Source organism: Alligator mississippiensis, chromosome 10 (genome assembly GCF_030867095.1).
Source record: "Alligator mississippiensis isolate rAllMis1 chromosome 10, rAllMis1, whole genome shotgun sequence".
NCBI lineage: Eukaryota > Metazoa > Chordata > Crocodylia > Alligatoridae > Alligator > Alligator mississippiensis.
In genome coordinates this window covers 69,481,192-69,503,232 of record NC_081833.1, presented here as the reverse complement: position 1 = coordinate 69,503,232, position 22,041 = coordinate 69,481,192, and the positions used below count along the sequence as shown (strand labels likewise).

Sequence of the window (22,041 nt, the reverse complement as noted above, 5' to 3'; positions counted from 1 at the left end):
CAGGGTAGAGGTGCACCTTTATAAACTAACAGAATAACTAATAGGACTTCCTGGCACGTCCAGACGTGACATGAGAATGGCAGCAGTCAGTGGCATTTCCCTGGCAGGCCCTGCAGGCAGGGGGTGCGGTTGAGTTCAGGACCCGGCCCATGTTGCAGGGATCAGAAATAGCAGCACTTGCTTACATCACTGATTAAAAAGCTACCAAAACAGGATGCCCAAGGCCCCTGCAAGGTGCTAGCGAAGAGAGGTGAAGATCTCTAGTGATGCTGCTCTGCACAGGTGCTGGGAGTTGAAGCTTGTTGAACAAATTGCAGTTTTGTGGGACAAACAGACCATTTCTTTGTATTGCCAACTTTGAAATCTGCACAGACAGCCCTTTGCTTCTCATATAGCAGGAAGCATGGTGCTGTGAATCCTTGGCATTGAGGGAGCCCTTCAGGTATGCCACATTTCTAAACAATTGCAAGCACTGGGGCAGGATTGTTGGGACCGACTGGAAGATCTGCTCGGCAGCTTTTCATAACATGACTACTGTAAACATTCGGAAATAAAAAAGTAGGATATGGGCCCAGTCCTGCAACACGTTATTCATAGGATAGAGCCTTAGTGTCAGTCTATTGACTGGGATGCTGTACACCCCTAGAAAATACAGCTGGAATCCTATGCTTGGTGCTGAGTCCTGGGGACAGTTTTGAAAACGTCAGATGTGTCTTTATAGGGATTTCTGAACTGGATTTCAAGTGGCAGCCAGCAACATGAAGATTTAGCCCTGCACACGTTATTTGTGCCCAGCTTGGAGGGTTAAAATTATACACCCACGTAATCAGAACATTTTCCAAAACAACAGTCAAAGAGTTTTAATCTCAAAATTTAGGGGAAAAAACACACTAAAAGAACCAGATTCCCGGTTCCTGGTGAAATGTCATTGAAATGTTTTTTAAACGTGTAAACACAGAAAAACACCAAATAACCACATTCCTGCTACCCCAGTGTCCAGCCAACCCCGTGTTGTTTCTGCAGCGTGGGTTGTTTCTTTCTCTGAATGTTTTGTAGTGTCCCTTTTTTATTTTATTTATTTTATCTCTTGTTCTTTCTGAGAGTTTTGAAACTATTTTCCTGTATCCCTTATATATGAACACTTTGCTTTAAAGCTGTGGACAAAAGTAACTTTTAATGGCTTCAGGGGGGAAGGGAGAGTTCAGGAAGGGGCATGAGCTGTCTTGGTGTAACTGTTACCTCTGCAGGTCTACAAATAAGCTAAGCCCTGTACATTTAAACTTGAATGAAACAAAATTAAAGTCACAAGGGTTTTGCTACTCTTGCAGTACTACAGGAACAGACAGTTACATGACATGGTCATGGATCAATGCATGTGTTCGTAACTCCGCAGGGATCAGTCTCGGCTAGTGCGATTGGCGTTCTGCGTATCCCCTCATTATGCATCAGCAAATAGATCATTCAGCAGCATGATGAGGATGTCTGAGAACTAGAAATCATCTGTAGACCGCCTCAATTTACATTTTAACTGACTGGCTTTCTTGCATCTGTACCGACCCCTGGCTGCTTTACCACCCCATCCAGGAAGAGCGCAAACCATTTGCAGATGCTTCCTCAGCCTGACGAAGGGTGTTTGTGCCCGAATGTTAAGAAGAATTTCTCCAACCATTTGAATTAGTCAAATAAAAGATATCGGATTTACCCAAAGAACCTTGTCTGTCTATAAGCTAGGATGTTGCTCCTGAAAATGCTCCCCCATGTGAGTGACTTTCAGTACTGCCAGCCCTATACATCCAGAAATCTTGAGATGGATGTAAAGGTCCCGTCCATGTGTATTTCCCATCGTGAATCACTCCCTGGATTTAAATCTTGGCCTCATGGAAGTGACTTCAGTGGCACCAGGAGTTGATTCAGCCCCAGGGCTTCTGTCTTTTGCAGCCTCACTTGGATAGCAGAATTTGGAGGAAACGCTCAAGCACCCTTATACCAGGCATGAGGGTGACCCTCCTACCCCAGCTTACCAGCTACAGGCTCCCCTGCCGCACCACACAACAGACTCCTCAGTGCTGCGGACTGGCCTGCACCCTGCTACCCCCCTGGGGCAAGCACAAGAAACAGAAGCCAGAGGGAGCTTGGAGCACCTGGTGCAGCCAGCGATAAGAGAAGCAGGAGCTGGGTGGGAGTCTGGGGGATGCAGATCAATCCCTTGTGGGCTGCATGCGACCCGTAGTTCACTAGCTGGACAGCCCTAGACTAACTAACTAACTAGCCTCTGAGTAAGTGAGCTCTGCCTTATGAAAGCTCATGCATCTCCGCCCTAGTTTGCTCCAAGGGCCTTGTGGCTAAGGGCAAGCAAAACTCAGGGGCATCTGAAACCCAAGCCTTCGGGCTTGGGCCTGCAAGTAGGATGCTCACCAAAGGTTTTGGAAACATCTGAAGCCCCAGGTGTGGGTGGAGGATGTTTGCCAGTAGTAGGGACTCTCACGGTTCTGGACACTTGGATTTGGAATAAGTTTTGGCTAATTTGGCTGTGGATACACATTAAAAAAAAACTCCATATTAGTCAGTCAATAAGGTGTATCTCTACCTGGCTTCTGTCTGACTTCAGACTAAAATGGCTAACTACCTCTCTCCTTTCAATAGAGTTACCCTGGCATGAATTTCTAGATACCCATTTATATTTATTTCGAGGTGGGGAGAGGGGAGGAGTTTGGTAACAGCCATCAGATACCCGAAGGCTGGTTACAAAGAGGACAGGAATAGACTCTTGGTGGGTACAGAGGACAGGACGAGAAGCCAGGGAAATTTGGGTTGGATATTAGGAAGAAGTGTCTCGCTGTGAGGGTGATTCAGCATTGTAACAGGTACCCAAGCAAGGTGTGGAATCTCCATCCCTGAAAGCTTATAAAAGCAGATTAGACAGACATTTAGCTGGGACCTTGTGGTCAGGGATGATCCTTGGCTTTATCAGAGGGCTGTTTTAGATGACATCTTGAGGTCCATATTTTCCTATAATTCTACGAGGACAATTGCTACCACGGCCGAGAACAGAAACGGCAACTGTAACATAATAGCTATGCATTTGTTTGCAAAGAATAAATAGTGCTATTTTCAGACAGTTTTGATATTGTGCATTCTAGCCCATATTGTCTTTTCTGCCAGATAAAAGCAGCATTGTGCCTGACTGACACTAGAGCTCTGGAGGTACAAGGAAAGCAAAGGAGAATCCCACAAAAGCATGAAACACAATCAAGTTGCAGGTTTATGTAAGAAGGAAAGAATCTTTTTATATTTCAGATTGCTAGTATACTGGAAGGTCTGAAAAGGATTTGCACAGGTGGGAGGGAGACACTGCAAAAAGATAACAAAAGCATGAAATGGAGTGAATTACCTTAGGTATCAGAAACAGCAAAACCACATTGTACTGTGTGTCATGACGTGCAGGAGATGTGGGGACATACTATAGAAACCATGCGTTGGCCCAAGTCTGCCTTGGGATCCAAAAGAAAGAAAGAAAGAAAGAAAAAATTCTCTCTCCAAGTTAGGATGAAATCTGTCTTTTGATTCGTGCCTTTTAGATGTATTCATATGCTGTTAAGAAGAAAGTGTGAAGCTTGTTGCTGTGCCTGCATAGCGCAGTACAATGAATTACATAGCAGTAAACCAGAACAACTCACTCCATTGCACACAAATAAATTAGACCTCAAGGCTATGAGACTAATGTATTATAGCTCCACATGCCAAAAGGACTTAGGTGCCTAAAATAGGACGGAGACAGCTATTAGGTACTTATGTCCAAAAGTGTGATCCAAAAAACCTGCTCTTTAATGGCTGTCTGATCCTGAAGGCACCTGAAATATCCTAACATTTCTGCAGTCCTGCATATATCCAGTCTGAGCAACTTGGAGCTACTTCCTGCTGAAGACCTGTTCAGTCCCAGAAATGGGGTGGAGTGGCACCTACATTTCCTAAGGAGCCCAGTCCCATAGATTTGCTCAGAGGATGCTTAGCACACATCAACAGGATCCCCACCCCCCCATCACAAAATTCAGGCACAGCTGTTGTCTTTTTAAAAAGTGGTGTGTGGATTGAGAACAGAGTCATCACACTTGTTCAGATTTCAATCATTCTAAAGATTTATTAAGTAAATTTTAGAATAATTTGTTATCCATTCTCACTGCATATCCCCACTCCTTTCTTTCTCTCCCCACTGACGGAGCAGGATAGGCTTCCAGCAGCTACCTAGTTCTGGGTGTGGGTGGGCCATCTCTTTCATTTCTAAGTCCATTGTTCAGCTTGCTTGTGCGGGTCCTGGGTTGCTGTGTTTACCTATTTTGCTCCATCTGCCATTAGCAGTTTGCATCTTTTATATACTCATATGCTTAGAAAAGCTATCCACTGTACTCGGGCAAGCTTAATTTCATTTACATAATGTTATTACCCATGCTTTTAAAACAGCATTATAATTGATCATATTTTGTTTTTGTTGGTACGTTGGTACTAGTCATACACATGATCACCATGTCAGAATGACCAGCCAAGCCATTTTCCTGTTATTCTCTACAGGATCATGTCAAAGTGTACCAGCCAACTTGAATTGCATTCCTGTTTTTCACAGGGCATCTGATTTTTGGCCGTGTCTTCTCTCATGCAGGCAGGTGTTCCTGGATTTATCTCACGCATATCGATTAGTTATGTTTACTATCCAAAAGGTCTCCAGAGGAAGAGGTGCTAGTTGTGCCACTCCCTACCTTATTATATAACAGCCTTGTATTTAGAGACGTTGTCTAGGAAATGAGAGGCCCAAATGCCCTGCTGGGAGTACTCCCCACCTTTCCTGCTGCAGTTGTGCCACTGTGCAAATAGGAGCACAAGAACATGGAACTAGAAAAAAAGATTTATTATAAAAGTGTCTCGTGGTTAGGGCACTCATGGAAAGGGTGGGGGTGTTGCATTGTGGTCCCTGATTTTTTTTTTTTCTGATTATTGCACTTTTGGACCTTGGTGTGTTAATCCTATTTTGGACCTGGACCCCTATCCTTAGTTATTTCCATTTGGATTTTTTTTTGGTTTTTTGTTTGGTTAGGTTTTTTTGTACCATCATCAGAAAGAGATATAGGAACCCTGTAATAAAAGGATAATTAGAAGATGAACAAGGTTTATCTCTTGTTTGCAAATACACAAAGGGTTCAATCCCTGCTTCCCCAATGCCCTGTGGAAATCAGAACAGTTTTGTTTAGCCGCAAGGGCTGAGGCTATTAGATCTTATTGCAGGATTGGGGCTTACACAGTATTGTAATTACGTACAAGTGGCAGAATGGGCACACATGAAGGATGGGGCTTGTTAAATCTTGGTTTGACTTGTCCAGTCTGGTGTGAGAGCCATTGCTGAAGTGCAGCACACAGTCTTCTATTTCTTTGGTCATATATCCTATATAAAGTAGCTTCCCTATCCATTAATACAGCAAAAACTAAATTCCTTTTATAAAAGCATTAACTTTTTAATCTCAAAGAAATGATAAATTATCACCATTTGTAACTCAAGTTTCCTTTAGTTTTCCCTGTTCTCTTTTGAACACAGCACGCTCAAACAAAAAATATTTTTAGCAATCTGTGAATTCTGGCCTCTAAAATGAAATGAGATCATGTGGAGATATTGGCTCTTAAACAGTTGCTTCTTTCATTGCGTTTTGTCATCTCGTGGTTTCTTACCTAAATATTCACTAGGGGATTGTGGTGGAATCAGATGGACCCAATATGGATACAAGGGCCTGTGCAGGCAGAGCTGGTTCCAGGAACAGCACAAGACAGGGTGAAACCTTCAGAAAGCTGAACGTGATTATACATTTGGATTTTAAAATCAATTTTCTTTGATTGTGTATATGCCAACTTTCTATTCTCTTCCCTTGGTTTTCAGATCTCTCGCTAGTTGGTGAAGAAATTCACAGATAATTTTGACTAAGAAATACATATGAGAATTTCACAATCTGCTGATGAGCAATTTGCAAGGGTTGAAATCCATCAAATAAATTATTCATTGCAAATTATTTGCCCTGGTCTAGCACAGCTGATTTTAGTCATTATTACTATCAACCGGATTAGAACCAGTGGCCTATGGCTGAGACTCTTCTATCCTATTATCTGTCTCCTGAGTCATAACGGGTGTTAAAAGTGCCTCTGCTATGTAAAACTGTATGTGAAAAATCAATGCCTTGAAAAGTTCTACAGGAGTGATCTGGAAAAAACTGTTGCAATATTAGGTAAAAATACCACATTATTAATACATTGCACGGATTTGCCGTATACATAAACTTCAGTGAAGAACTGAGCTCATGTGTTTTAGCTCACTATAAGACTGAAATTAGATGGGGGTCTAATCAATGAATATGTTTATGCTAATCAGGTGAAGCGGCCGAGTGATCTGATAAACCAGATGCTAGAACATAAAAGCAAGATTGTATAAAAATTATTGGCACATGAAAACAGGCAGAATATAGTGTAGAATATAAAACAAACATAGACTTGCTGGCTAGCCATGTTTCTCCTTCAAGCTTTTCTTCCTTGGGATATTCAGAGTACAATATTAGCATCAGAATAAGCCACCATGGACAGAAATACCCCATAATTAAAGAAAAAAACTTCTATCTGAGCTATATTTGGCTTTGGATTCCTTACTTCAAACCCACCTTCTTCTGTCTCTTGGAGAGAAAAGTTCATTATCCTCTGGTCTATGAGCCCCTGAGTAGCTACATGGTGCATCTGTTTAACACCCCTAGCTTGAGACCCTAGGTGAGAGGCCTCAAGATGGGGGATGTCAGCTCTCCATGTCTGTTGGGTGTTGGAGGAGAATAAATCAGATTAATTTTCAGAAAGAAAAATTAGGTTAGATATTAGGGAAAATGCTCTAAGGGTAGTGGAGCACTGAAACAGGCTCTCCAGGTTGGTTTGGGAATCTCCTTCCTTGGAGGGCCTTTAATAACAGGTCAGACAAATGCCTCTCGATAATTGTCCAGAATGCATATTAGATCTTGCTTCACTGCAGGGAGATGGACTAGATGATCTACTGAGGTCCCTTCCAGCCCTACTGTTTTATGATTCCTGGACAGGATCCTCCTGGAGAATCTGATTGGCCTGCAAGTCTGCAGACCTGTCCAGAGCTGTAATGACAATACTTAGCTCATATAAAGCTAAGAGAGAAGATGAGCTGGAATTTCCATGCAGTGACTCCTCACAGTTATCAGTTCCCAGATGTCGTCCAGGCAAGAAATCACATGACTAGAAAACAAGAGCAAGAACCCACAGTTTATCCACGGGGAGAACAAATGCAAACTTATAGTTAAGTACTGGAGATCTGAATGCATGCGAACTTTGTGGCCTATTTAATGACTTGCGGTTTCCTGAGAGTTAAACTGCTGTGAAACTTGCACTCTGAAACTTTAGACAGACTGAGCCATCAGAAACTTTGGAGACAGAATGATGGATGGTAAAAAAAGAAAAAAAAAAGAGATAATAAAGGTATTTTTTAAGGGGGTTTCCCATTTATTTTCTGTTAGCAGTTTTACTGGCTGGTAATTAGTTGTTATCGCTGTTACCTTCTTTTATCAGTAAAATAACCATAAAATATCAACTTTTTCATATTTATTTTGATATCCAACTAGAGGTATTACCTGCTTGTTGAATCATTGTTTTGGCTGCATTTCCAGTAAAATGTATGGCTTTTAAAAGGTGACATCCAGGAAAACGTCATGCAGTCAGGGGTTCTGCAAAGAAATAAAACTGCTTGTGAGGGAGAGCCGTGGTATTCTGCATACGAAAGTCATACCAGCATGTGGCCCAGTAGGGACATAGGTACAGACTATTTCCTAACCCTGCTTGCTATCACTAAAGATTTATCCAGCATCTAGCTACTCTAATCTCATCTGTTGTCTCAATAATCCCCCAAATTGGAAACTATAGTGAGATGTCTTTAAGTATGTGACCATGTATGCCATCAATTACCAGAGGTATGAAATGAATGAATGAATGAATGAAGGGACTTCTAAAGTTTATGCAGAACAGGAACAGAGATATTTTATCACAACTTTGAAAGTAGAAGTTGGTTGGACTTCATGTTTTACCCTCAAGAAATGAATGGTGGGGAATTTGAGTTTCTCACACAAATCCTCTAGATGGTGCTACAGTTATATCCTATTGTAAAAAAAGAAGCTTAAGAAGCTGCTGCCGAGCAAATGTTTAACTTGGTAAATGCCAAATAACTTTGATCAGGTATTGTACTATGGGATTAATGATTTCTGCTACAGTATTGTTTACAGGTCTATACAAGGAGGAATCGGCATGCATGCATTATGCACCTAACTGAAAAGTTGGAGTGCTTTTATATATAAAATCTTGTAGCAAATGCTTGTCTGGCCAAATTGTTCCCTTGTCCCTTGAAACTTTCTATAAAAGCAGAGCATCCATACCTAGAGTGCTGATGAGGGCAGAGGTGACCAACTGTAGCCTGTGCTGCTGATTAAGTGAAGGCAATAAGCTTCTTAAGACTCCCAGCAGATGTTGCTGCTTTTGTATGCTAATGAGAACTTTATGAACCATTTTCTCTTCCTTCTGAGAGCAGATGTAAGTACATGAAAATCACTACTTTATATCGAGAGCAAATTGATAATAACCTTGGTTCAGTTGTAAGGCAGAAACTGTGCAGACGCTTTATTTGATAATTGCAATAAGCTTATGCAGAGCTTCATCAAAATTAATATTTGATATTCTGCTAACTTTTCTTCTATTAAAGCCCTAAAACAAACTCTGAATAGCGAGCACATTCTTCTCTGGCTTTGTAAATATGACCCCCACTAGCCTGGCACTTTTCCAGAGGACTGGGATATGGATTCTCTCCAGCACATTTTTCTATAATCCGACGGGTAAGAACATGGAAAGCACCTGACCCTTTTGCATCCTGCCTCCTTCAGATGGTGGAAGGGTTAGTCAGACATAAGCAAATCAAACATACAGGTAGACTCATTTCAGTGAAACTTAGGAGGTTACCGAGTTTTCAGAGATCTGAGCCAGCTTGGAAGAAAGCTGCTTTGTGTGGTCTGCAGAGAATATAGAAATATAAGATGGTTTATGTCTCAGAAGGTGGGGCCTATGCAGTGCCGCATTTTCGTGGTTTCCTAATTCTGCCTTTCCCAGGAAGGGTCCACTGAAACCAATAGGAGTTTTAAGCATAGATCAGTGGTTGGATCACATTAATGTTATTAATATTATCGGTTTCCTAATTCTGCCTTTCCTAGGAAGGGTCCACTGAAGCCAATAGGAGTTTTAAGCATAGATCAGTGGCTGGATCACATTAATGTTATGACTGTTATTGGCCTTCAAACAAATGGCTATGACTGCAGCCAGCTAGTAAGGGACGAATTAGGGGCCCCACATCCTCTGTTCACAAATGATTGAGTCATAGGATTAAATTCACTATCACCCATTGCATTCTTTATGATGAAGGGAAGACTTAACTATCTGTGTAAAACATCTGTGTGCAAGGAGACGCCAGCAAACAAACAAACAAAGCTCTTTTGGAGAATAATAAAGAAACAGGGTGATCCATGAAGTTGCATTTTAAAAACTTCAGCTCAAATGGATAATTGCATCCTTGCTGATGGAAGTTGACATCTTGCATTTTAGATTCTTGTGAGGTTGGAAAAAAATTGGTAAACGTTTTATAACTAAATAATTTAAAATGCTTTGTATTTCTTTTATATGAGAGAGAAAACTAAATTCTTGCCCACTCAAGGTCATTAAAAAGCTTGTCTCATTTTTCAGAAGAGTTGGGGTTTTAGCTGCTGGCTGGATTCCAGTTTGGATAGCAGCAGTGTGTTCAGAGTCCTTCTATAGTTTCTGTTAGGCTGAAGACAGAAGTTACACATGAACTGATTTAAGTGATCAGAAACTGGTTTAAACCTGTAACAAAACAGAAGTTCAGTGCACATAAACCAGTTTCAAAATGGCCGGAACCAGTTTGAGATAAATCTGGTTGAATGTAGTATCAGACTCAACTAATTGAGGTCAAACTGATTAATGGAACTTCTATCCCAGACCCCTTCCTGGTTTAAGTTAAATCAGAGTCCCCCAGCATCCCAGCATGCTTTTCAGCTCTGGGCTGGGCCGTGCTGTCTGCTCCAGAGAGCGGGGCTGGCCCCGCCCCTCTGCTTTCTAGCTGGAGCAGGGGTGGGGGTGTGGCCAGATGCCACCCCCCCCAAGACAAAGGGGGAAGGGGAGGGGTTTGTTCCCCCCTCCCTCCCCTGTCCCACCAGCATGGACACCAGCTGGGGTCTGCCAGGCAGGGGGGGGAGCAGCCACTGTCAGGCATTTTTCCCCACTTGGTGCTCGAGTGGTGGGGGTGTGGCTAGCTCTGGCAGCAGCCTCAAGCGAATGGGGGACAGAAGGGGTTTAATTCCTCCCTCCCCTGTCCCAATGGTGTGCTTGGCTGGGGCGGAGCAGCCTGTGTCACGGCTGCCTCCCTCCCCCTTTCTGCTGCAGCAGCAGGGGTGGGGGCATGTTCAGATGCCAGCCGGCATGGCCTCCTGAGGTGAAGGGAGCAGGGAGGGGGTTTATTTCCTCCTTCTGGGGAACCGTAGTTGGGGTCTGCCAGCCCCGGCTTCCCCCTCTGCTGTTCGTCCCGGGCCAGGCAGACTGTGGCTGGGGTTCCCCAGGGGGAGAGAAGAGGGAGGGGACCATACTGACTGGCATCAGCCATGACCCTGCCCCTGCCGCTCTAGCAGCGAGTGGAGAGCAATCCTGACAGGGACTGCTGCTTCTCTGCCTGGCAGACCTCACTGGGATCAGAGCCAGTGGGACAGGAGAGGGAGGGGGGAATTAAAGCTCTCTCCATTCCCCGTTTGCTTGAGGCTGCTGCCGGGGCTGCCACTTGAGTGGTGAGGGTGGGAAATGCCTGGCAGGAGCTGCTTCCAGGCACACCCTGACTGGGGGCCCTGCAGGCCAGAGTGGGGGTTCAAACTCCTCCCCAGTCACACTCAGTCTGCCGGGGCCTGTCTACTCACCCGCCCCCCGGAACCGCTCAGTTTCCCTCCAGCTGAGGGCTCGCTCCCATACCCTCTGGCTTCTGGCCTGAGCCACTGCAGGCAAATTCCTGCATTTACAGAATCAAAAGTGAATGTCTGTTCGGTTGTAAATTGATTCAGTCTATGCAGGTTAGAGTAACCTGCAAGGATTGAATTGATTCAGGCTCAGGCTCTTTTAACATCTGCTCTTAGCCTTAGAGTGATGGGAACGATGTTCAGCCGAGGCAGCGACCCAGCTGAAGATCAAGTCTAAAAGTCTTGCTTTCTGTCTAAAAATGTCATGGGGTGTTACCCTTTCCAGTAAGAACAGAGCTGTATTTCACCCCAGGAGTAGCTACAGCTAAAGGAATGAAGAATGTCTGCTGTAAAACTCAGTCATCTTTCAGGTTTACAAGGTTTAGAGTGCCTTTAGGATGACGGCTGTTTAATGCAAGATCGCAGACCACTTAATTATTTTTCTATGTCCACTCACAGTGACATGTCATTGACACAGAATATTAGTGCAATAGGTTCAGATGTTAAAAACTAGCAAAAAGAGACAATTTGCTCTGAGCACCATCAATGGGACCCTGTCAACATTTAAAAAGCCAAAGCAAAGTTGCCTCGCTCAGGCTCTTTATAGTAGTGGACCTCAGGATTCAGACAGGAGGTGATAGTGAAAGAAAGAGGTCGGGCCCCTCAAGCAGCGACAGCCTCTGTCCTACCTTGTGGGATTCAAATCTGAGAATAGCAGGTCCCAGCCCCAGCTGGTGGTAATTGCCACTCTGGGAGAGAAGGGATTGAGACAGCTGGACTCCAGGCAATCTGTGACTTCATACATCTTAATCAGGAGTTTGAAGCACAACCATGAATAAATAGGAAGTTCAGAGTTTAGAGTAGTGCTGGACTTTCTTGGAGAACTGAGCTTCTGAATGGTCTTCCAGGATAGTCTCAAATATAATGTCATTTAGTACTCCAGCGCAGTATAGCAATATTGGCTCCCAATCTCAGGTTGGATTGGGAGTAGAAATAGTAAAATAAAATAAGAGAACGTAACACAGTTTGTAAATATCCAAACTCTTGGATGCGTACTAAACTGAACATTTGGGAGGTTTTTTCATTGGCAACAAACAGCCTTGGAGTCATTCATTTATTAGTAAAACATACTTAGATCTGATTTGTCATCAGGAGCTTTGGTAACAAGTGTATTTTTTTCTAATAAAGAGAATCTGTAGGGCCATTGATAAGAAGTAGCAGAAACATCACTGGTAGAACTGGGAATGAAAGAAGTAGTTATGAGCAGGTAAGTATGGAGAGGAACAGAGGAGGAGTTGCCCTGCACGTAAAAGAGCCATATAATTGCTCAGAGCTCCAGTATGAAACTGGAGACAGGCCTTTTGAAAATTTCTGGTTTATGGTCAGAGGGGAGAGCAACAAGGGTGATGTTGTGGTGGGGGTCTGCTGTAGACCACCAGACCAGGAGGAAGTGGTGGACGAGGCTTTTTTCAAACAGCTAGTGGAAGCTTCCTGATCGCAAGCCCTGGTTCTCATGGGGGGACTTCAGTCACCCTGACATCTGCTGGGAGGGCAATACAGCAGTGTGCAGGCAATCCAGGAAGTCTTTGGAGAGTGTTGGGTACAAGTGCTGGAGCATCCAACTACAGGCCATGCTCTTCTTGATCTGCTGCTCACAAAAAGGGAAGAATTGGTGGGGAATGCAGTAGTGGATGGCAACTTGGCAGTAGTGACCATGAGATGGTTGAGTTCAGGATCCTGAGAAAAGGAAGGAGAAAGAGCAGTGGAGTAAGGACCATGGACTTCAGAAAAGCAGACTTGGACTCGCTCGGGGGACTCATGGGCAGGATCTCCTGGGAAACCAGTCTGAGGGGGAAAGGAGTCCAGGAGAGATGGCTATACTTTAAAGAAGCCTTACTGAGAGAGCAAGAACAAACCATCCCAATGTGTAGGAAGACTAGCAAGTATGGCAGAAGACCATCTTGGCTTATCAGGAAACTCTTCTGTAAACTAAATCACAAAAAGGAAGCTTATAAGAAGTGGAAACTTGGACAAATAACTTGGGAAGAATATAAGAACATTGCTCAGGCATGCAGGGATGAAGCTAACAAGAAGGGTTTCTACAAGTATGTTGGTAGCAAGAGGAGGATCAGGGAAAGTGTGAATCCCTTACTGAATGGCTTAGGCAACCTTGTGACAGAGGATGCAGAAAAGGCCGATGTACTCAATGCTTACTTCACCTCAGTCTTCACAGGCAAGGTCAGCTCCCAGACTACTGTACCTGGCAGCACAGCTTGGGGAGGAGGTGAGCAGCCAACAGTGGCAAAAGAACAGGTTAGGGACTAGTTAGAAAACCTGGACATATAAAAGTCAGATGGGATGCATCCGAGGGTGATGACAGAGTTGGTTGATTCAGAGCCAGTGACCATCATCTTTGAAAACTCAGGCGAGGTCCCAGATGATTGGAAAAGGCCAAATATAGCGCCCATATTTAAGAAAGGGAAAAAGGAGGATCCAGGAAACTACAGACCAGTCGGCCTCACCTCAGTCCCTGGAAAAATCATGGGGCAGATCCTCAAGGAATCCAACTTGAAGCACTTGGAGGAGGAGAAGGTGATTAGGATCAGTCAGCGCGGATTCACCAGGGGCAAGTCATGCCTGACCAACCCGATTGCCTTCTGTGATGAGATGACTGGCCCTGTGAGGAGACCAGTGGATGTGGTGTACCTTGATTTTAGCAGGACTTTTGATATGGTCTCCACAACATTCTTGCAAGCAAGCTAAGGAAGTACAGGTTGGATGAATGGACTGTAAGGTGGATAGAAAACTGGGTGGAGCATCAGGCTCAGAGGGTAATAATGGCTCAACATCTAGTTGGCAGCTGCTATTAAGTGGAGTGCCCCAGGGTCAGTCCTGGGGCTGCTCTTGTTCAATGTCTTCATCAGTGACCTGAGAGATGGCATAGAGTGCACCCTCAGCAAGTCTGCAGATGACACCAAGCTGGGGGGAATAGTAGATAGTCTGGAGGGTAGAACCAGGATTCAGAGAGACCTAGACATATTGGTGGATTGGGCCAAAAGAAATCTCAGGAGGTTCAACGAGGACAAGTGCAAAGTCCTGCGCTAGGATAGAACAATCCCATGCACCAGTACAGGCTGTGGGCTGACTGGCTGGGCAGCAGCTCTGTGTAAAAGGACCTGGGGGTTATAGTGGACAATCAGCTGAATATGAGTGTGCCCCTGTTGCCCAGAAGGCTAATGACATACCTGGTTAGCAGGAGCATTAGTAGGAGCGTTGCCAGTAGGTCCAGGGAAGTGATTATTTCCCTCTATTCAGCACTGGTGAGGCCACATCTGGAGTACTGGGTTCAGTTTTGGACCCCCACTACAGAAAGTGGATAAATTGGAGAGAGTCCAGCGGAGGGCAGTGAAAATGGTGGGGGGGGCCTGTGAGACATGACTTCTGAGGAGAGACTAAGGGTACTGGGCTCATTTAGTCTGGAGAAGAGAAGACTGTGGGGGGATTTAATAGATGCCTTCAACTACCTGAAGAGGGGTTCAAAAGAGGCTGGAGCTGGACTGTTCTCAGTGGTGGCAGATGCAAGAACAAGGAGCAATTGGCTCTAGTAAGGGAAGTCTAGGTTAGATATTAGGAAGCATTGTCTCACTAGGAGCGTAGTAAAACACTGGAACGGGTTACCCAGAGAAGTGGTGGGATCTCCATCCTTGGAGGTTTTTAAGACCTAGCTAGACAAAGCCTTGACTGGGATGATCTAGTTGGGGATGGTCCTGCTTTGTACAAGGGGTTGGACTAGATGACCTCCTGATGTCCCTTCCAACCCTAACTTTCTATGGTTCTATGATTCTGTGATCTATGTGGATTCATTTGCCAATCTGTTTTTCTTTATAGATCTGATGAAAGTTGACCTCTCTGGTTTCCAATGAAAGCAAACGCAACTGTATAATTTCTTCCTCATCACTGACGGGGAGAAAAAACCCAAAATTGTCAGTAAAAGACACTACCATAAATACTGCCACTTTATCTTAGCAGAGCGGTGCTTCTGCTAACAGTTCCTAACTTGTAATGTTTGTAATTTTTTGGGCTCTTAAAGGAATTATTGACACGGGGTGCCTATACATGTGCAGAGAGGCTGCTCAATTAATTGAGTCTGCTGGAGCCTGGAAATTACTGTGCTCCAACAGACTCCAGAGTCACATGTATCAGTGTCCCCGCATTAAAAAATGGCAGTGAGGGCATTTTAACTAAAGCTCATCTGCTGAGCTTTAGTTAAAGCGCCCCCGCTGCCATTTTTCAGTGTGGGGACATTGACACCCATGACGTTTCGGGTGCTTTAATTAAAGTGCCCCCCCCCCACCTTCCAGAACATGTCTATAAATGCCCACTCTTATCAAAGTTGCAGGTATCTATTTTACTACTGGATAATGAACGGTACGTGGTGGTTTAGCCATTTTCTAGTAGCTCTCTGGGACTATCTGGCTTTGATATTCTCTACATCAAAAACACAGAAGTAAATCCAGCTCTAAAACCAGAAAGCTTATAGTAGTGATATGTGGCCAGTGAGAAACTTTGTGAAGACAAGGAAGATGTACACTAGATTGAGTTGCCCTGTAACCAGGCAATGCAACCTTGCCAGCCAAATTCCTCCCTCCTATGTCATTGTAACTTAGTGAATCCTTAAATGTTTTGGTCACCTTATTTGACTCCTTTCCTAGCGTTATTCAGTGCAATGTCTCTGTAGCTAGTAGGCCAACCCTGCCCTCAGCAGACTAACAGTGAATGATTCATTGATATCCTTGGAGATGGTGTCAGGACAGCATCCCTTTGATCCTGCCCTTACTTTGTGCTTTCAAAACTACGAGGACTGCACTGGCAGGCAAGTTAATAAGCATAAACATCCAACTTCGGCATCATTAGAGCAGAGCCACAAGCCACAGCCATGCACCATCGTTTGAATAAAGTATTTGTCACTTTTTTATGTGGTAGAAGTGTTTCCATGGATTTTTGCATGTAAATTAAACAAATAATGACTATTGGCGCTAAGTAACCAAAATATAAACAAGGTTGCATAGTTTCCACCCACCGCTCACGTAAGCCTGTCGACTGTGACTCATGGGATTCCTCGTGCTGTTGCAAATGAATTGTTTGCTGTTGCATTGTCCGTAGCACAATGAGCCGTAATGTGCAGTGCCGCAGCTGTCTCCAAGTGCCATGAGCTGACGAGCACTCCTGAAGGTACTGATCTCTCAGGCTAGCCCGGACATCTTTCCACACTTTATCTTACCAGGGTCCTCTCAAAGCAGGACATTTTTAACTTGTTCCATTTCCCTAATGAAACTGTTGTTTGCTCCTGCAGCCTGCGTCTGGTTTTTCTTCTTTTGCTCTAGTCTCCTCTTTTCCTTTTAGCAATGTATTATTTATTAATAGGCCTTTTAATGGTGCCCAGCAACCTAGTGCCTGAGCATTTTACAAACACTAATGAATGTATCCTCATAACAATCCAGGAGATTAGGAAAATAATATGAAAGGGAATTGTGGCATGTTGAAAATGTTGCTTGATAAGTCCTTTTGCCAGATCCATGTTGCTGGTAGTGGATTTAGGTTCTTACGTCCGAAAGCTGTAATCCTGACAACTGTTCGGTTGCTGCCTAGACGTGGAGGTCCCTGATCCCCACAAAGGCCGCCGTTTTGGACTTGGAGATTCCCACGGCACTTAAAAAGGCTGCTTCTGCGTACGCATAAACGTGCCTCAGTCTTGCCAGGGTTGAGTGGCTTGACTCCTACCTGACCTTTTTTTGCCTGCTCACAATCCAGGAACAAAATCCTGAAAAACTCAGTCTGGTAGGCATTTTCTTATATAATCTAATGTTTTATCTGACATCAGAATATTCTTAAACCTGCTCCCTTACCCACTAAAATGGCAAACACTGCGGAGATCAGAGACTGGCAGTGCATGGATGACTAAAAACCTCTTTAGTGGACCTGCCCTTCTTCATCTGGCCGTGCAGGTTTTCCTGACTCCTCAGGCCTCCTAGCCTGCCATTCCTCTGCTGTGCTAATTCTTTCTCTAAGATAGTGTACTAGTTGCTCTGAAATATCCATGTGATGCTACGAAGTGCTCCCCTTCCTGTATCTTTTCTGTATGTTTAGCTCTCTGCAAAATAACCCCTCTAATGATGATTCCTAGCTCTGGTCTCGTTGGCCTATTTATGAACGTGGATTTTTCTTGAGCGTGTGGGTTTTCCTGCCCAAGTGTCTTATCGAAATCTGAAACATATAGGTGACCCAAGGGCAGGAAAACTCGCATACCCAAGAAAAATCCCGTCCAGACTGGTGAAAGGTAACGTAAGATAAAAAGTGTTTGGGTGCTCGTTTTACTTCTGTCAGTGTTAATCTCTTGGCAGCCAGATGTGCTTCTGTGTTTATTATGCAAAGAAGAATCAGTGTGATCATTGGCAGTAGGCTCCCTTGCAAGCTTTTTAAATTCCCCAGTTCAGAATTGTGTCTTCACCTCATCCACTATCGTTACACATGAATGAAAACCTGAAACGTTTGCCAGCTACCTTACTCAGAGCAGCTGCTATGGGAAAATAAGTTCAAGAATAACTTGATGTTAAACTATTATCACCGTGTGTAAGTGACAGTGCAGAATGCCCATATTTGCAGGATTTCAGGCAATACTTCTTTTAATCATTGAAACGATCTCCACTGCAGGTATGTAACGGCATTTATCATCTTCTCCTCTTCCTCCTTTCTGACATCCAGACATGAACTTTCTTAGCCTGAATAGCCCGAGGGTTTATGCCGAACAAACTCATTCCCAGACTCTCATGTCAGTTTAATAAACAGCTTCAAGACTCTACTTAAAATCCTTTTAAAGAAGTGCCAGCATTGGCTGCCAAGCAAATATTGAAAAGATATTTAAGAGTCTCTCTCTCTTTCTTTCTCTCTTTTTCTTTCCCCTCATTCAAATATCAGTAAGATTACATTTCTGAGGCCAGGTCTGGCTCACCTTGCTCATGTGGAGTTTGGCTTCAACAGGCTGGCTAGCTTTAATCATTGATGTAGGATGTGTCATGGCCCTTAGTAGTTCTTTAGTCTCTTATCCACATGCTCCCACCCCTGCCCCCAAACCAGCTATGTCTTTTTGTGTATAAATTGGATCAGATAGGAATTTGTCCTTAAAAATGTGAGCTTGGCATGCCTTTATCTTTTAAGGTTCCTGTTTTGATATTATAATCCTATATGCTATCACCTCTTGACTCAGAGTCTGGCTTAGATACCACTGACCAGCCTTATTTTTGAGCCTTGTTTTCTCCAGCTGTTCCTCACTCAGGATTTCCTGGACATACTGATTCATTTGAAGAGGGGATATGACTCTGCTAACCTCACTGGAGAGAAGTCTGATTCAGGGGATCAGAACTGGTCCCAGAGAAAGCTTGACCTTTGTCTACTGTTTCATTTATTGTGTAAACAGCATAAGTACAAAAAGTTGGGTAAGTAAGGTTTAGGCCAGGGTCCATTTGACTAAAAGTCTTCAACATTTCAACTTGCCCAGACTTTTTCATGAAAGATTTCAGAAATAAGGGACCTAATATGCTCCTCCTGCTGCTCCTCATATCCTTGGTACAGAGCGGGGTGGTAAGACAAAACAAGACTTAAGAGTTTCATCCCTCTTCTATCCACCAGGGACTATGCAGAAGCCTTTTATGTAGACGGTGTGTCTATACAGCAGCTACTCTTCAGAGGAGGAGTTTTGCCGAAGGATTGGGCCTCTCTGCTGGACCACTTGGGCCACTGTGAAATGCCGGCCAGGTTAGTAATGGTATTGATGTGGTGGGGATAGTGTCCCAAATAACCCTTCACTTTCAAGGAAGGTAGCCAAAATGCAGAGCCTCAAGGAAGGAAGAGGACTTTTGAGGACAGAAAGCCGTGTTGAAAGAAAGGAAGCAAGCAGGTTGCAAAGAAGTTCATAATTTGGAGTGCAGTCTGTTGGGTATCAGCCTTAGCAGTTACTCTGATCCTTGTGATGATCTTTTATATGTACATAAATGCACTCTACCTTCTTCATCTAAGTAGCTTATCCTCATTCACCATTTGAGTACGCTTAGTCCTAGCAGTCTTTTTACGACACCCTCACCACCCCACCAGTATTGCACTCAATGCCCTCGACTCATTAAAATAGTAAAATGACAAGGGTGGAGCATACGGGTGCTGAGGAAAGATCAATACTTTATTTCCTGAAGCATATCCTTAAGAAAAGCTGCCCTGATTACTGGAAATTTTGCAGTTACTGCATACTGACTGAAACATGCAGTGGTTCTTCTTGCAATTGAAGAAAGTATTTCTCTCTGGCCTTAGGAACTGAATATATTAAGATACTTGTCACTTCATGAATGATGCTTGATTAATGCCTGTCTTCTGTCAAACTGAGATGCATTTTATTTTGGAATGAGCTAGCTAAGCCAAGATGATGTAGTTTCATTTCTAATATACTTTTGAACTAAGTAAAAGCATTGCATTATAGTAGAACTATCCTCATAATTTTAACCACATGACAGATTTTTCCAAAAAGCATATGCTGAGAACAAAAGTGTAAAGCAGTCATGAAATTATAATTTAAAAGTCTGCCACTTCATATTTTTATATGAAACAGCTAGGATTTTTGTGATATATTATATATAAACCCGCTTTTTTTTTTTTTTTTTTTTTACAACCTCCCTGCTAGGGTTGAGCAGTTTCTAAATACAAGCCAAACAAGGCAACATCACATGTGTCCAAACTAGCCCAAGCTTTCTATTACAACACCATACTGAGATTCAAAAGCTTTTGTGTAGGGCTGGAGTAACTAGATCTATTTTTTAAATATGGCTAACCATCAGCTCTTGTTCTCCTTTTCATGAATAAGACCAAATGTTAAAGAGTAGCCGTTATCTGAGGAAGAGTCCATATATTTCTTAACATGCAACATACTTCTACTTCTCTGGGATTTGAGACCAAAATCAGTAAAGTCTATAGGGGTGCTTCCTTTGGGAGAAGTAGTGTCCTTTAACACCTACACCTACTCCCCCTTGCAAGGCTGAAATGGTTATTTCCTTTCCTCTCCTCTCTTCTTCTCTCTTAGGCTAAGTACAGACATTCGGGAGGTTACATTGGGTTCAAAATGTCCACCCAGTTTAAACTTAACTTGTCCTGCTGCGAACCTTACACTTGCAGACCTGGTCTCAGTGATTGACGATCAGTCTAAACCTTTAATAGAACAGAAGTTTTGTGCACACAAACAGGTCTAAAAATTGCAGAACCCAGTTTAAGATAAATCTGGATCTACATAGTATCAGACTCATTTGATTTAGGTCAAACTGGTGCATACTTCTGTTCACTTCCCCTGTGGAGGTCTAAGGCTGGGAAAACCCAGCCACTGGACCCAGACCCAAGGCTGCTCTTTTCCCAGCCCCACTTCCCCTGCACTGGTATGTTTTTTTCAGGTCCCCTCAACCCCCATCCTAAGGATGCTCTGGGTGCAGCCACTTCTCTCAGTGTCATTGCTGCTGGAGCTGAGCAAGTCAGTCCCGGTGGGAGGGGGAGAGGCAGGAAGGATGGAGTTGTAGGTTTGATGTGGGGGATGCTACCCCACCCGTGTGTCATTCCTACTCCCCCTATGCTTTGCGAATTGTGCCTGCTTCCCCTGCCCCTCATGGGTCATGCCTGCCCCCCACCTGTGGGTCTCATCTGCCCCCCTGCCTCTCGTGAGTCCCACCTACCCCACACGTGTGTCATGCCTACCCCTCCTACCGCACCTGTGGGTCATGCCTACCTACTACTCCACCCACGGTTTGCACCTCCACCCCAGCCCCTGGCAGACCCCTGATCCCTTCCAGCCTCCTGAACCCCCAACCCCTTGGCCGGACCCCCAATCCCTCCAGCTAACATCCCCCATCCTGACTCACCTGATATCAGGCAGCCAGTTTGAATCGATTTAACCTCCCCCTAACACCCCTGAATGTCCATACTTAGCCTTTGTCTGATGTATTTCCCATTCAAGTCCCTGGCACAGTTTGCAGATTCAGGTGACACACTTAGTCCTTTTCCGGATAATGAGTATTTATAAAAAATAGTTTAGGAGGAGAATTGAGTGCCGTGTATGAATGTCAGAGGGGACAACACATGCATGGAGGATTACAAGGGAAAGCGGCTCATCCCAAAATTAGTCTTTGTATCTATGTCAACTGGAATGTAAGAATTCCCATTTTGGATCAGAACAGTGGTCCAGCCGGTCTGGTATCACGTTTCTGACAGTGTCCAGCATGAAGTGCTTTCAAGGAAAGTGCAAGGAACTCTGAAGAGGCCACGATGCAGAGCAAAGTCTATAGCAAGGGTGGGCAATTATTTGAGCTGGAGGGCCGCTTATAGGGAGTTTTAGAGAGCTGTTGTGGTTGGGGGGGAGGGTGCTGATGCATTAATTCTGTGGGCAGGGACATGCGGGGAGTGGCTTGAGTGTCTGCCGTGGGCCCTGGCCCTGTACTGTCACCAGCCCACGATCCTGGCCTCAGCCCCTCCTGGCTGTCCCACTCCCAGATACCTCTCCTTTACCCACTCGGGGCCCCATTTCATCCACCTGGCCAAGCACATCCTGCTGCAGGGGCTCTGGGTTGGTGTCCCTGGAGACCCCACCTGCCCACTCTGTTCAGTGCTCCCAGTGAACTAGCAGCAGCAGCTGGGCAGAGTGAGCTGCTGCCATGGGGGACTGCTGGGAAACCAGATCTGGCCTCCGTGCCACCCATGCCCCACCACATACATGTCTGGGGGCAGTGGGACTGATCCTATGCACTACAGCCAGGGCTGCCCCCATGCCTGGGCCAGGCAGGGCCAAATGACCCCCACCACAGGCTGGATTGAACCCCTTGGCAGGCCGGATCCAGCCCACCGGCCATATTTTGCTCACCCCTGGTCTATAAAA

General features: G+C 44.5%; 1 long non-coding RNA gene across 1 annotated transcript in view; it reads left to right on the top strand.

Annotated features, from left to right (window-relative positions):
• The first annotated feature begins 18,779 nt into the window (after positions 1–18,779).
• The window catches only part of LOC132243463 (uncharacterized), a 169,861-nt gene continuing 166,599 nt past the window's right edge, over positions 18,780–22,041 (top strand). The window contains exon 1 of the long non-coding RNA XR_009455048.1: positions 18,780–18,899. This is a non-coding gene — a long non-coding RNA (uncharacterized LOC132243463). The remainder of the gene's footprint in view (positions 18,900–22,041) is intronic.